The sequence below is a fragment of the Tursiops truncatus genome, chromosome 18 (assembly GCF_011762595.2).
Source record: "Tursiops truncatus isolate mTurTru1 chromosome 18, mTurTru1.mat.Y, whole genome shotgun sequence".
Lineage (NCBI taxonomy): Eukaryota > Metazoa > Chordata > Mammalia > Artiodactyla > Delphinidae > Tursiops > Tursiops truncatus.
The window spans coordinates 9277720-9291704 of record NC_047051.1 but is presented as its reverse complement, the minus strand read 5'-3'; the positions used below and the strand labels follow the sequence as shown (position 1 = coordinate 9291704).

Below are 13985 nucleotides of genomic sequence, written 5' to 3'. Positions count from 1 at the left end.
TACCTCATATAGCTTTATAAGTAGTTCCATTAAGGATATTGGCAATATTCAGAAATAATATTCTTGTGTTTGGGTTCACTGGCACCAAAGACAATAGCCATATGAATACATGCATGGTTAAATAGATGCAAGGAAAAGATTTAGTTGTCCATTCCTCTGTGGCCTGTTTATACAACGATGCAAGCACCAGGATCCAAGAAATAACTGTCCCTCTGCTCCAAATACTATCCTAATGAGCCATAGCAAATTTGAGAACCAAGTCTTTCAGTTGTGTCCAATTCAGCTGCCGGTTTTCAGACACACTCTGTCAGTTCACTAAAACAAACTTTCCTGCTATATGAAGTCATAATCCTTAACACAGGAAGCAACCATTTGTTAGTTAAGGTTTGGAGCCCTCTATTAATAACATAATTATAATGAAAAATGCTGTAGTAGGTGAGGAAAAAAATCCATCAAGCAGAACAAAATGCTCGTTAGCTCTTATCAACATTTTACCAATGTAATCCAATAATTCATTGACAGATACAATACTGAGATTTTATTTTCCATTGTATCGTTTTCTTTTGTTTTACTTTTACATATCCTGATTTCTTTTTGGCTTAATTAAATTTCTTTCTCTTCCCTAGTATATGACTATAACTTAGGTAAGCCACTGAGTCAACTTCTTTGCCTTTCACGCATATTTTGATCCGATTTAAAACCAATTGCTGCTAATTATGCAGAATGGATAGTGGTTCTAGTCAATAAACCAACCCTGCTGAGTTCACCTATTTGGGTTCCATATATCCAGGGATTACTCAAATGGCTTGGGTCTGGTCATTTTTTGCTGATGCTAAAACTAGAAAATTATTCTCAGTAAGGTGAAGTCAGGGTTTTTGGTTTTTTTTTCTGACATCTCCCTTATAAATGATTCCTCCGCTAGTCTGAAGACTGAATCCATTTACACAACAAATGTTTAGATCATCACAGTAACAGCCAGCCTTGGGCCCCTGCCATGAATTTCCCTGTAGAAGTATGGGTGTCATCCTGTCAATTCTGAGTTCCTCAAACAATTACTACCTAAAAACAGGATATGTTATTAGAATTCATATCAGTGGTTTAAAGTCCCATTAGTGGAACTGTTCCTTAACAGCATGTTCTGGTTTGCTATATAAGTTCTCTCAGGGTTTTTAGTTTGTCAAGAACTCTGTTTAGAGTATTGGAGCTATAAATGCCGCACTTCAAAATGACTTCACACACCCGATAACTTTACATCAATAGATGTAGATTGAGCACTTTTGGGCACCAGGCTCTGGGGATTTATAGGGACCAAAAGCAGACTTGGTCCTGCCCTCGTGGAGCTTACTGACCCGTCGGAGAGACACCACCCTCATGGAAGGCAGAAGTATGTTTTGGGACTGACCCTTTGGGAGGCAATAAACAAGGTCTTCTCTTTCTTTAAAATGTTCTTAAAGTATAGAAGATATATATTTTCTTTGTCTACAATCTTGTATACTTAATATACCTAAATGAGTGCTGAGGAAATGACAGCTGAACTCATCAAGTTGTATCACCTCGCCCCACCAAGAATCAATAACCCTTCATTCCTTTTATTTCAAATATCCCAGTCACCCATCCTAGTTTCACTGCTTCTCATCAGAGGAATCATTATTTTTTGTTCCATAATTCATAATATCAAAATTCCCCTGAATAAGATTTATATGTAGGTGTATATAGCAATAGGTATGTATGTACAGTTGACCTTTGAACAGTGTGGAGGTTAATAACTTACAGTCGGCCTTCCATATCCACAGTTCCTCTGCATCCTCGGATGGTGTACTACTATAGTGTTTACTATTGAAATAAGTGGACCTACGCAGTTCAAACCCACGTGTTGTTCAAAGGTCAACTGTATCTAGATACTTTAAGCTATAACAGGGACATAATGCCCGCCATCCTCAGGTCAGCCCAACCTGTAGGGGCTGAACCTGGCCCCCTGCCCTAACTCCCACAGGCTAATGACTCAGTGTTTCTATGGGTCCTCCTTGGCGGCCCGTCCACTAATGGCCGCTCTTATATTACCCTGAGTAAATCTGATGGAGTAATATTGGTAGGATTTTATGAGCAGTATGAATAGAATGAATATGAGGGAAACCTGGAAAGAAGGAGGGAGGGAAGGAGGCAGGGAGGGAGGGAGGGAGGAAGGAAGGAAGGAAAAGAGTCACAAAGTGGCTGAAACCAAGGAAAGAAACCTAAGCAAAAGTAGGTAGACCAGAAGGTCAAAAAGCATGACTGCAGGAGATATGCAGAATTATTGTTGCCCCCAAAATGGTAAACACCTATCTTTCTCCATCATCTCATCCTACTGAAATCCACTACCACAAGGTCATTACCAATCTTTTCCCAGCAACAGTTTCCCACTGGGCACTAAGTTGACTGACTCTATTCCTCAGACATCTATTAAACATCTCCTAGGCCCCAAGTGCAGTGCTAAGCATTTTACCTGTATTAATCCTCTTAATCCCCACAAAAGCCCCATGGGATAGGCAGGGACCATATAGTTCCTCACTCAACACAAACGGACCAAAAGCAGAAATACTCAACAGGTATTTGTTGAATCAGTAGTTTCAATAAAATATCCAACATGCTGTGATGGAGCACACAAAGGACTCCATGGAAGCTGATTCAAAAGGAAATCAGAGTGTTCCTTGAGGGCACAACTCTCTCCCCTCCTTCTTCCCTCTGTCCAGCACAGATGGCAACAGCCAATGTTTGTTGAATGAATGAACAAATGTATGAGTAAATTAAATTTTTTTAAAAAACCTCCCCATAAGCAAAGCAGATGCTGTTTCAAAGATTTATTTAGGAGTTTATAATTATAAAATTTCTTTCCATAAGGCAGGCTTCAATTCTGATGATTCGCCATTGTGAACCTGAATAAGGTTCTTTCTTTTTAAAAACAAATTTGCATTTGAGCTGTTAAGCAGAACCAGCTTTCAGTAGATTTTTCTCATCTCCTCCCCTACTGCTATATATCCTATGTCCACAAACAACGATGAAAAGGGGGAAAATTTTTCAGTTTAAAGTATACTCTTTGCATGAAAGAAAAAAAAAAGTTAAAAAGTCTAAATGGTTTTTGCCCAACTTATTTTGGGGAGAGTTGATGGAACTGATTTTTTTTTTGCATTTATATAAACACAGCCTTATGTTTCTCTATAGTTTTTAATCCCCCTCCAATGAGAAGTATCACAAAGTTCTTTACCAATTATACAGCAAAGAAATTATACCATTATATAATGCCACAGATTGTGACAATTCAAAGTTAAGCAGCAACTTAACATATTGAAAAGTATAACAGGAAGGAAAAAGCATTAACAAGTGAGCTCATCTAGCTTATTATAGACATCAGGGCTTCAAAGTTCCATTCTACAGCAACAGCAGGAGCAATCATCAGCTAAGAGGATGGAATGTACACATCACAAACAAGAACCTTGAAAGCTCCCGTGCCCGTGGGCAAACCGGTTTCATCTTCTTGGTAGCTGACTCAGTTCAGCATGGACTTGGCCTTATGCCCAAATGTCCTCTGAGGTCATCACCCTCTGTTAATTTTCTTCTAATATTACATTAATGAATCAGAGGCTGGCAAGTAGTCAAATTTCCAAAACTCATTACAAAACTTCTTGCTGCCAATGGTAATGGTACAGTCTCTGCTTGCTGCCAATGGTAATGGTACAGGCTCTGCTTGCTGCCAATGGTAATGGTACAGGCTCTGCTTGCTGCCAATGGTAATGGTACAGGGCAGGCTCTGCTTGCTGCCAGTGGTAATGGTACAGGCTCTGCTTGCTGCCAGTGGTAATGGTACAGGCTCTGCTTGCTGTTCCATGGTTTCTGGCATTTGAGAGCAGGAAAATGTACTCATCAAAGTGGAATTTTTGATTTCCAAACATGGCTAACTTGTGGGGAGGGAGTGGGAATCCATACTGTTAGCAGCCTATGTTCTACAAAATATGGCTAGTGTGTTTCACAGACTCTTATCACCCTATACAGTTTGATGCTCCTTAATTTGTTAGCTGATTTCTGTCAAATTCTAGCACATTCTAGAGATTTTGGTCTCTTCTCTGACACTGGATGCACATGGTTGGATGAAATAGTTTGAATAGATGCTATCTAGAGGGAAGAGAGCCAATGTTTCTGTACACCTTTGATAAACCAGATTCACAGCCAGATGCCTTCCATACACAAACCATAAAGCAGGTATCACTGCCTCATTGTATGAAGGAAAGGCCTGAGGCTTCATGAGATTAAGTCAACATTTTACAAGCTATGGTCCATGGGGTTCATGGATCAGAATCACCTGGAAACTTGTAAAATGCAGATCCCTGGGCCCCACTGTAAAACTACTTAATCGGAATATTTGGGGAGGGGTCTTGGAATCTGAATATTAATTTTTCAAGTGATTCTCATATAATGAGGTTTCACTGGGTGAGTATTTCGCCCCAGGTCATCCTGCAAGGAGGGAGCAGAGACAGGATCCACATTTAGGTCTGTGGACTCCAAAGGCTCCATTCTTTGCTGTTTCTGAGCTCCCTTCTAGCTCTAGCCTTCTAACATTTTAGGAATATAACCAACTTAATACATTAATAATAATGATAGTTAGCTTTTTTGAGTGCTTATTATATGCCAGGCCTAAGTTAAATACTTAACGCACAATATTTCAATAATTGTCACAATACTCTGCTGGGGTCAGTATTATTATTATTACTATTCCCATTTTACATATCTCGGAACTGAGGATTGGAGAAATTATTTTAACCCATATCTGTCTATAGCAAATGTGGTACTAAGAACTGGCTTAAGCAGGCGGCTTGATCCAGTCAAAACAAGGTGATGTCCATGCAAAGGCAGTTGTAGCACAAATCCCCTTGTCTTCTCTCCCAAACAGCCAGCTGCTCCTAAACCCGTCCAGTATGGAAATTCTGGAGGCTTCACTGGTCTAACTGGAAAGCCTATGCTCTTATTATGTGGTATTCTATAGACCTTGGACAACCATTTATTTTTAGCATAAGTCAGTTCAATTTAGTTCATTCCAGTTCAATTCCACCAAATGCTTATGGAGCACCCAATATATAAAAGGGATGTGCTGAGCCCTGTAGAAGATGAAAAGGTAAATTAGAACTTTGTGCACCTGAACCTCACTACCTAATGAAATAGAGAGATACAGATGATAAGTATTACACACAAGATTACAAAACTCAGTAAAAGAACAAAGAGGGAACGGCTAATTTTACTGCTCAAGGCCCCGCATCATCTTTCTCACCATCAGTCTCTCTTGCCCCAAGCTACCTGGAAGAATAGACCAAAGACCAGCTATAACAAAAGGCAAGTGATGGTGCTTTATGAGATGGATACAGTGGAAGAGGATCAGACACTGAGGGTGGCAGTGACAAGGGTCCAGGGGAGAAGCTGCTCCATGGAGCTCTTCCCCGCTCTGTAGGGCAAATTCCCTTTTCCAAAGGATTCTGGCTCTCATTTGATAAAAACTGCTCCATGTAATGCCATTTCTCTATTTTCATCATAAATTGGGAGACTGGGATTGACATATACACACTACTATATATAAAATAGACAACTAACAAGTACCTACTGTATAGCACAGGGAACTCTACTCAATACTCTGTAATGACCTCTATGGGGAAAGAAGCTAAAAAAGGAGTTGATATATGTACATGTATAACTGATTCACTTTGTTGTACAGCAGAAACTAATACAACATTGTAAATTAACTATACTCCAATAAAAATTTTTTAAAAAAGAATCTTAATTATTGCATATACTTGAAGCTTAAGTTATTGCCCATCCATCAAACTATGCCAAAAAGTCTATGTTATCCATATTTGCAACACGTAGACAAATACCATATACTTAAATCTTAAAAGTATACTGCCTCGCTTTGAGCACCAGTAGATATTATCCAAGGTTTACTATGTCAGAGAAATGAGTTCCAGATGTTCCTATGTAACCCATTCTGCTACAATGAAGAAAAAAGTACTGGTGAAGAAAAAAATATTTCTCTCATTAGTCCTAGCTCACTGTTAACAGGCCATCTGGTAAACCACTATTTTTGTTGTCAGAATTTCTTAAGATCTTTGCTTTATCTTTTTTTTCACTGTTCCTTAGTTTCTGTTGTGTCTTCCCCCTAGGGCTTCTGACAGGGAGCACCACCTAGATAGATGGGCAGAGTACCCACAATCCCCTCCCACAGCATAGTGATTTCTATGTGCCCCACTCTTTCAAAGCTATTACCTTAAATACCTTTTTGTTGTTACTCTGGTTGAAGACTGAGCACTATTAATTGATAGTCTGAGTGTTAAAAAGTAATGAAGAGAATTATGTACTTCTGGTCTTCAGCAGAGTATGTAAGGAGCTTGCCATACTGTTCCATCCTAACAACTAAAAAGCTGAACAAACTGAAAATCAACAGCTCTTCTTAGATCTGTCAGAAAACTGAGGTCACAAGACAAACTTTGCCCCCCAAATTGGAAAGAGACAGGTAGACACAGAGAACTGCTACTTACTGGAGCAGAAACCCACTAACAGAAATCTCTGTGGGAGCCCATACCAGGGTAGGAAAACCTGAGCTGTAATTGACAAATTGCTGAAAGCTCAGAGTAGGCAAGTCTGAGAGAGAAAAATTGCAGGGAGGGTCCAGTTTTAGGGGAGTATGCCCACATTTTTGTGAGTTTTACCTCCAGAAGTTCTACCAGGTTCTCACAGTGAATACTGGAGAAAAATGTCCTGGAGCTTTCCACTGGAGAGGGAAAAAAAAAAACCAAAACATTTTGAAATATACCAGAGCATTCTGTTTTTAACAAGGCTTGCCCTCAAGAGAAACTGTTGGGGTTTTATCAGAGCCTAACTGATTTGAGGGATAAGAAATACCCAATTCCAGCCCCCTCTAGCCATCCTGTCCCATTTAAGATTGGCTGAGGGCAGGGCAGGGGTGTGTGTGTATGTGACAGGACCTTAAAAATACTTCTAAAGTTCACAGTCCAAAGGCACAGTCTCACTAAAACACTGAGACCTAATCATAGGACTATAGAATGCTTCCCCTTCCCCCATACCACATTACTAAAGGCTATTTACAGAAGTTCTTTTTACCCGGTGCCCTGCTTTCGACAAAAATTACAAGGTATACTAAAAGTCAGATTGAAGGGATAGGGCAAGCATCATAACTGGACTCAGATTATGGCAGGAATGTTAGAATTATCAGACCAGGAATTTAAAACAACTGGCTAATCTGCTAAGGACTCTAATGGAAAAGATAGACAACATGCAAGAACAGATGAGTAATGTAAGCATAGAGATGGGAATTCTAACAAAGACTCAGAAAGAAATGCTAGAGATCAAAAACATTGTAACAGAGATGAAGAATGCCTTTAGCTTGCTAGTAGACTGGACAGCTGAGGAAAAGAATCTCTGAGCTTGAAGGCATGTCAATAAAAACTTCCCAAACTGCAAAGCAAAGAGGAAAAAGGCTGAAAATAAGGGAACAGAGTATCCAAGAACAGTGGGACAATTACAAAAGGTGTAACATACCTGTAATGGTAATACCGGAAAAGAAAAAAAAAAAAAGAGTTAAAGGAACAGAAGGACTATTTGATGCAATAATGATTGAGAATTCTCAAATTAATGTCAGACATCAAACCACAGATCCAGGAAGCTCAGAGAACACCACCAAACAGGGTAAATGCCCCAAAACTACACCAGGCAAACCATTTTCATACTGCAAAATATCAAAGATAAAGAATGTCCTTAAGGAAGCCATAGATTAAAAATAAATAAAGACGTACACCTTACCTACAGAGGAAGGAAGATAATAATTACATCTACCTTCTCCTCAGAAACCATGCAAGAAAGAAGAGAATGGAGTGAAATATCTAAAGAGTTGGGGGGAGGGGGAAACACCAACCTAGAATTCTGTATCCTGAGACATTACCCTTCAAAACTGAAAGAGAAATAGAACAAACAAACAAAACAAAACAAAACAAAAAAATTGAGGGAATTTGTTACCAGGATACCTGCTGTACAAGAGATATTCAAAGAAATTCTTCAGAGAGAAGGAAAATTATCTAAGTCAGAAACTGAGATCTACATAAAGAAAGGAAGAACATTAGAGAAGAAATAAGTGAAAATAAAGCCTTTTATTTTTCTTATTCTTCATTGGTCTAGCAGATAACAGTTTGTTCAAAATAATAACAGTAACAGTGTATTGGATGATTATAACTTGTATATAAGTGAAATGAATGGCAGAAATGATACAAGAATTGGAGGGAAGAATTGGGAATACTTTGTTATTATAATGTCCTTGCACCACCTGTGAAGCAGTAGTGTTATTTGAAAGTGGACTTGGATTAGTTGTAAATGTATACTGCAAACTCTAGGAAAACCACTAAAAAACTACAAAAATAAGTATAATTGATACGCTAAGAAAAAAGAGAAAGTGGAATCATATACAATACCCAGTTAAAACCAAAAAAGGCATTTTTAAAAGTAGAAAACAAAAATAGGAACAAAGAACAAGAGCAACAAATAGAAAACAGTAATAATATGGTAGACTTTAATCCAACTATATCAATAGTCACTTTTTTAAACATCAGTGGTCCAAATACACCAATTAAAACACAGAGATTTGATGGAAAAAACATAGCATGCTAACACTAACCAAAAGAAAACTAGAGTAGCTATATTAATTTCAGACACAGCAGACTTCAGAGCAAGGAGCGTTATCAGGGTTAAAGAGGGACATTGCATACTGAGAAAGGGGTCAATTCTCCAAGAAGATACAACAATTCTTAATGTGTATGTGCCTAACAACAGTGTCAAACTACATGAAGCAAAACCTGATAGAACTCAAGGAAAAACAGGTGAATCCACTATTATAGTTGGAGACTTCAATGCCCCCTCTCAGAAATGCACAGATCCAGCAGGCAGAAATTCAGTAAGGACATAGTTGAACTCAACAGCACCATCCATCAACTGGATGTAATTGACATCTATAGACGACTTCATCCAACAACAGAACCCACATTCTCCCCAAGTTCACATGGAACATTCAGCAAGTTGGTCACATTCTGGGCCATAAAACAACAAATTTAAAATAGAAATCATGCAATATCTGCTCTCAGACCACAATGGAATTAAACTAGAAATCAAAAGCAGAAAGATAGCCAGAAAAATCCCAAAATATTTGAAAAAGACAAGCTGTAGACTGGGAGAAAATCTTTGTAAAAGATATATCTTTGTAAAAGATGTATCTGGACTTTTTAATAAAAGATATATGAGGACTGTGACCAAAATTTAAAAAAAAAAAACCCTTAAAATTCAACAGTAAGAAAACTAACAGCCTGATTTAAAAGTGGACAAAAGATCTGAATAGACGGCTCACCAAAAAAGATGTACAAATGGAAAATAAGCATATTAAAGGATGCTCAATACTATATGTCATTAGGAAACTGAAAATTAAAACAACAATGAGATATCACCACAGCTATCAGAATGGCAAAAACCCAAGACACTTGCTGGCGAGGCTGTGGAGCAACAGGAACTTTCATTTGTTGCTGGTGGGAATGCAACACAATATTTTCGGTAGGAATGCAAAATGCCATTAGGAATGCAAAACTTTGGAAGACAGTTTGGCAGTTTCTGACAAAACTGAACCATACTCTTACCATATAATGGAGCAGTTGTGCTCCTTGGTATTTACCCAAATGAGTTGAAAACATGTCCACACAAAAACCTGCACGTGGAATCACCATATGATCCAGCAATTCCACTTTTAGGTATGTACCCAAAGAATTGAAAGCAGGATCCTGAAGAGATACATATATAGTCGTGTTCATGGTAGTATTATTCACAATAGCCAAAATGTGGAAGAAACCCAAGTGTCCATTGACAGATGAATGGATAAACAAAATGTGGTATAGGGCTTCCCTGGTGGCGCAGTGGTTGGGAGTCCGCCTGCCGATGCAGGGCGCACGGGTTCGTGCCCCGGTCCGGGAGGAAACCCGCATGCCGCGGAGCAGCTGGGCCCGTGAGCCATGGCCGCTGGGCCTGCGCGTCCGGAGCCTGTGCTCCGCAACGAGAGAGGCCACGGCGGTGAGAGGCCCGCGTACCGCAAAAAAAAAAAAAAAATGTGGTACAGACATACAATGGAATATTATTCAGCCTTGAAAATGAAGGAAATTCTGGCATACATTACAGCATGGATGAATCTTGAGGATGTTATGCTAAGGGAAATAAGCCAGACACAGAAGGACAAATACTGTGATTCTGCTCACAAGAGATACTTAGAGTTGTCAAAATCATAGGGACAGAAAGTATAGAGTGCTGGTTGTCAGGGGCCGGAGGAAGGGGAATGGGAATTTACTCTTTAATGGGTATGGAGTTTCAGTTTTACAAGACGAGAAGGGATTTGAAAATGAGTGGTGGTGGTGTTTGCACCACAATATGAATGTCCTCAATACCACTAAACTGTACATTTTTAAATGGTTAAGATGGTACATTTTCTGTCATGTGTATTCTGTCACAGTAAAAATAAATAAATAAATAAATAAAACCTGTACATGTACATTTACAGTACCTTTATCCATAATTGTCAAAAATTGGAAGGAACTAAGATGTCCTTCAGTAGGTAAATGGATAAATAGGGGTGCAGCAAACAAGGAAATGTTTTTTAGTGCTAAAAAGAAATGAGGCATCAAGCCAAAAAAAGACCTGGAGGAACCTTAAATGCATATTACTAAGTGAAAAAGCCCAACCTGAAAAGGCTACATACTCTATGATTCCGACTATATGACATTCTGGAAAAGGTAAAATTCTGGAGACAGTCAGTTGCTAACGGCAAGGGGAGAGGGAGGGATGAATAGGTGGAATGCAGAGGATTTTCAGGGCAATATAACTATTCTGTATGATACTACAACAGACGCATGTCATTTCATTATACATTTGTCAAAACCCATACAACATGCAACACCAAGAGTGAGCCCTAATTAAACTATGGAGTTTGGGTGACACTGATGTGTCAGTGTAGGTTCATCAAATGTGACGACAAATACGTTTACTGGTCATTTAAGTGGGGCAAAGGAAATATCCTTTTAAAACTCAAGCAAACTAGGTGTTTGTCTTGTAAACTGTCGGAGGAAATAAGCTGTAATTCTTAAAAATGTGACCAATATGCCACTCTGGCAGGGATGCTGATGGTGGGGGGGCCGTGCACGTGTGGGGAGGAGGGTTATGGGAACTCTCTGTACTTTGTGCTCAGCTTTGCTTTGACCCCGAAACTGCTCTAAAAATAAGAGTCTATTTTTAAAAAACAGTAATGAAGAACTATAGCAAAAACTCAGTTTGTAATCAGAATGTTACGAAATGTTTTATCTAGATTCTCTCAGATCTCTTTGTAACAATTCACATCTCCCACCCATTCCTCCTTGAAACTCTTGGCTCTTTGTACCATGCCGTCCTGGGTCTGCCTCACTCTGTTAGGGCACCTTCTCTGTCCTTACCCACCGAAGCTCCTGCTTTCTCTCCTAGACTTGCTGTAGGCACACCCCTCCGGGGTTCTCCTCAGGCATCCTTCTCTCTGAACCCACTCTCAGTTTTCAGTTACGAAGACCTATATGCACATGACCCCCACATCACCAGGCAGCTCTGAACCGTCCACCACCAAACGCCAGCCAGACCTCACCCTGCCCCGGGACACCTCCGGGCACCTGGAACTTGCCACATCTGAAGTTCATTTTCAAAACTAGCATCTATTCTGCCAAGATGAACGTGGTTCTCTCTGACTCCCAGGCTTGGAGCCTCCTTTGATTACACCTTCTCTCTGGATCCCCGCATCCAATCAGCCACCAGCTTCTGTGTATTCCTCCATGTGTTTCTTTCTTGCTAACCCTGCCATCACCTCTGGAAGACAAGCCCTCTGTGCCTTCCACCTGGCATTTCTCCTTCATCCTGCAACCCATCTTCCTGCCTCAAGTCTTCCCTTCATTTTTTCATGCTTTAATCTGAAACAAAATCTGTTTTCTTCAAAATGTCTTTCCGTACAGGTTCCCTCTGTCTGCAGGAGCCTGTGTACTTGGGTCCCTGCCTTGAACTACACTGCCCACAAGGTCTCCCCCCACCATGAACCTCTTTGCAGCCAGCACCTGGCATCTACCACATATGGCCTAAGTTTTAGTTACCTTCCTACCAGTGTCTGCACTCCCTTAACTAGACTTTAATGGCAGAACAAGTGCTTGTGGGTTACTTGAAAATGCCCACAAATAGAGTAGGGCACCAACCCACAGCATCCCCAGGGGCCCAGACAGCATTCTTCTGCTTCTCAGTGGTATCATTATTAATAATATTGTCATTATTTACAATAACAAGTGTTAATGAGGATGGACCACATGTAAAATCACAGGCCAGAGGAGGCCACTGACCATCAATTATTGTCTCTGTTGTACCTTCCTGCTCATTCATTTCTTCATTTCCAACAACGGCCCTACTTAGGTGAGGGGGGGAGTAAATTAGGAGTTTAAGATTAACATATACACACTCCTATACATAAAATAGATAACCAAAAAGGACAGGGAACTACACTTGATATTTTGTAATAACCTATAAGGGAAAAGAATCTGAAAAGGATTTTATGTGTGTGTGTGTGTGTGTGTGTGTGTGTGTGTGTGTGTATATATCTTTTTAGTACATATATATATATATAAAATCTGAATCACTGTGCTGTACACCTGAAACTAACACAACACTGCAAATCAACCATACTCCAATTTGAAAAAAAAAAAAGGCCCTATTTAGGTTTCTGAACCTATTTTTCTCTCCACATGCTGTTTATTCAGTCCTAGCATTTCTAACAAGTGCTTGCCTTTGAGCCTCCACTTTATGTTCTCTCTCAGTCACCATCCCCTACGTCCAGGTGCCAGCTGTTCACTGCCACCAGCCTGTTTCATCTAATTCTACTCTGTTGGCTTCAACCTTCCCAACCCTGAACATGTGAAATACATCCCTGCTCTTGACTGTGAACTTTTATTACCTTTAAAAATATACATATGTATACATACAGAAAGTTGTCCACCCATCATTCTAAAGGAAAGGCCTTTTTGTTTCGGAGGTTTTGGTTTTTGTTTTTTGACAGGTAACTTGAGAATATAGGACACTTCTATACTGAAAATCTAAATTCCAGTTCAAAGGCCTTGTCCTCCAAGCAGTTATGCTTCCAATGGAGGTACTGATCTCCCAGATAGCTTTCACTTTACGAATGGGTGCATTTGTATATATTTCCTCATCATCTTTTTGTCAGTTTGTTCACTTATTTAAAATACAATTACTGGGCTTCCCTGGTGGCACAGTGGTTAAGAATCTGCCTGCCAATGCAGGGGACACAGGTTCAATCCCTGGTCCAGGAAGATCCCACATTGCCACGGAGCAACTAAGCCCATGCACCACAGCTACTGAGCACACATGCCACAACTACTGAAGCCCGTGCACCTAGAGCCCGTGCTCTGCAATGAGAGAAGCCACCACAACGAGAAGCCCGCGCACCACAATGGTGCCAAACACAGCCAAAAATAAAATAGATAAAATAAAATAAAAAAAAATACAGCTACCGTTTTAATGCACAACAAGGGGCTTCCCTGGTGGCGCAGTGGTTGAGAGTCCACCTGCCGATGCAGGGGACACGGGTTTATGCCCTGGTCCGGGAAGATCCTACATGCCGCGGAGCGGCTGGGCCCGTGAGCCATGGCCGCTGAGCCTGCGCGTCCAGAGCCTGTCGGAGCCTGTGCTCCGCAACGGGAGAGGCCACAACAGTGAGAGGCCCCCGTACTGCAAAAAAAAAAAAATGCACAGCAAGAAAAATAGGTATGCACACTAAAATGGTACTAGTAGCTATCTATGAAAGGTAGACTTATCAGTGACTTGTTTTATTCTTCATATTTTTACTTTAAACTTTC

The 13985-nt window shown here is 40.1% G+C and overlaps 1 non-coding gene across 1 annotated transcript; it reads left to right on the top strand.

Annotated features, from left to right (window-relative positions):
• The first annotated feature begins 11084 nt into the window (after positions 1 to 11084).
• LOC117308914 (small nucleolar RNA SNORA27) lies at positions 11085 to 11186 on the top strand. Its single transcript, XR_004523163.1, has one exon. It is a non-coding gene; the product is annotated as a small nucleolar RNA SNORA27 (small nucleolar RNA).
• The last annotated feature ends 2799 nt before the right edge of the window (positions 11187 to 13985 follow it).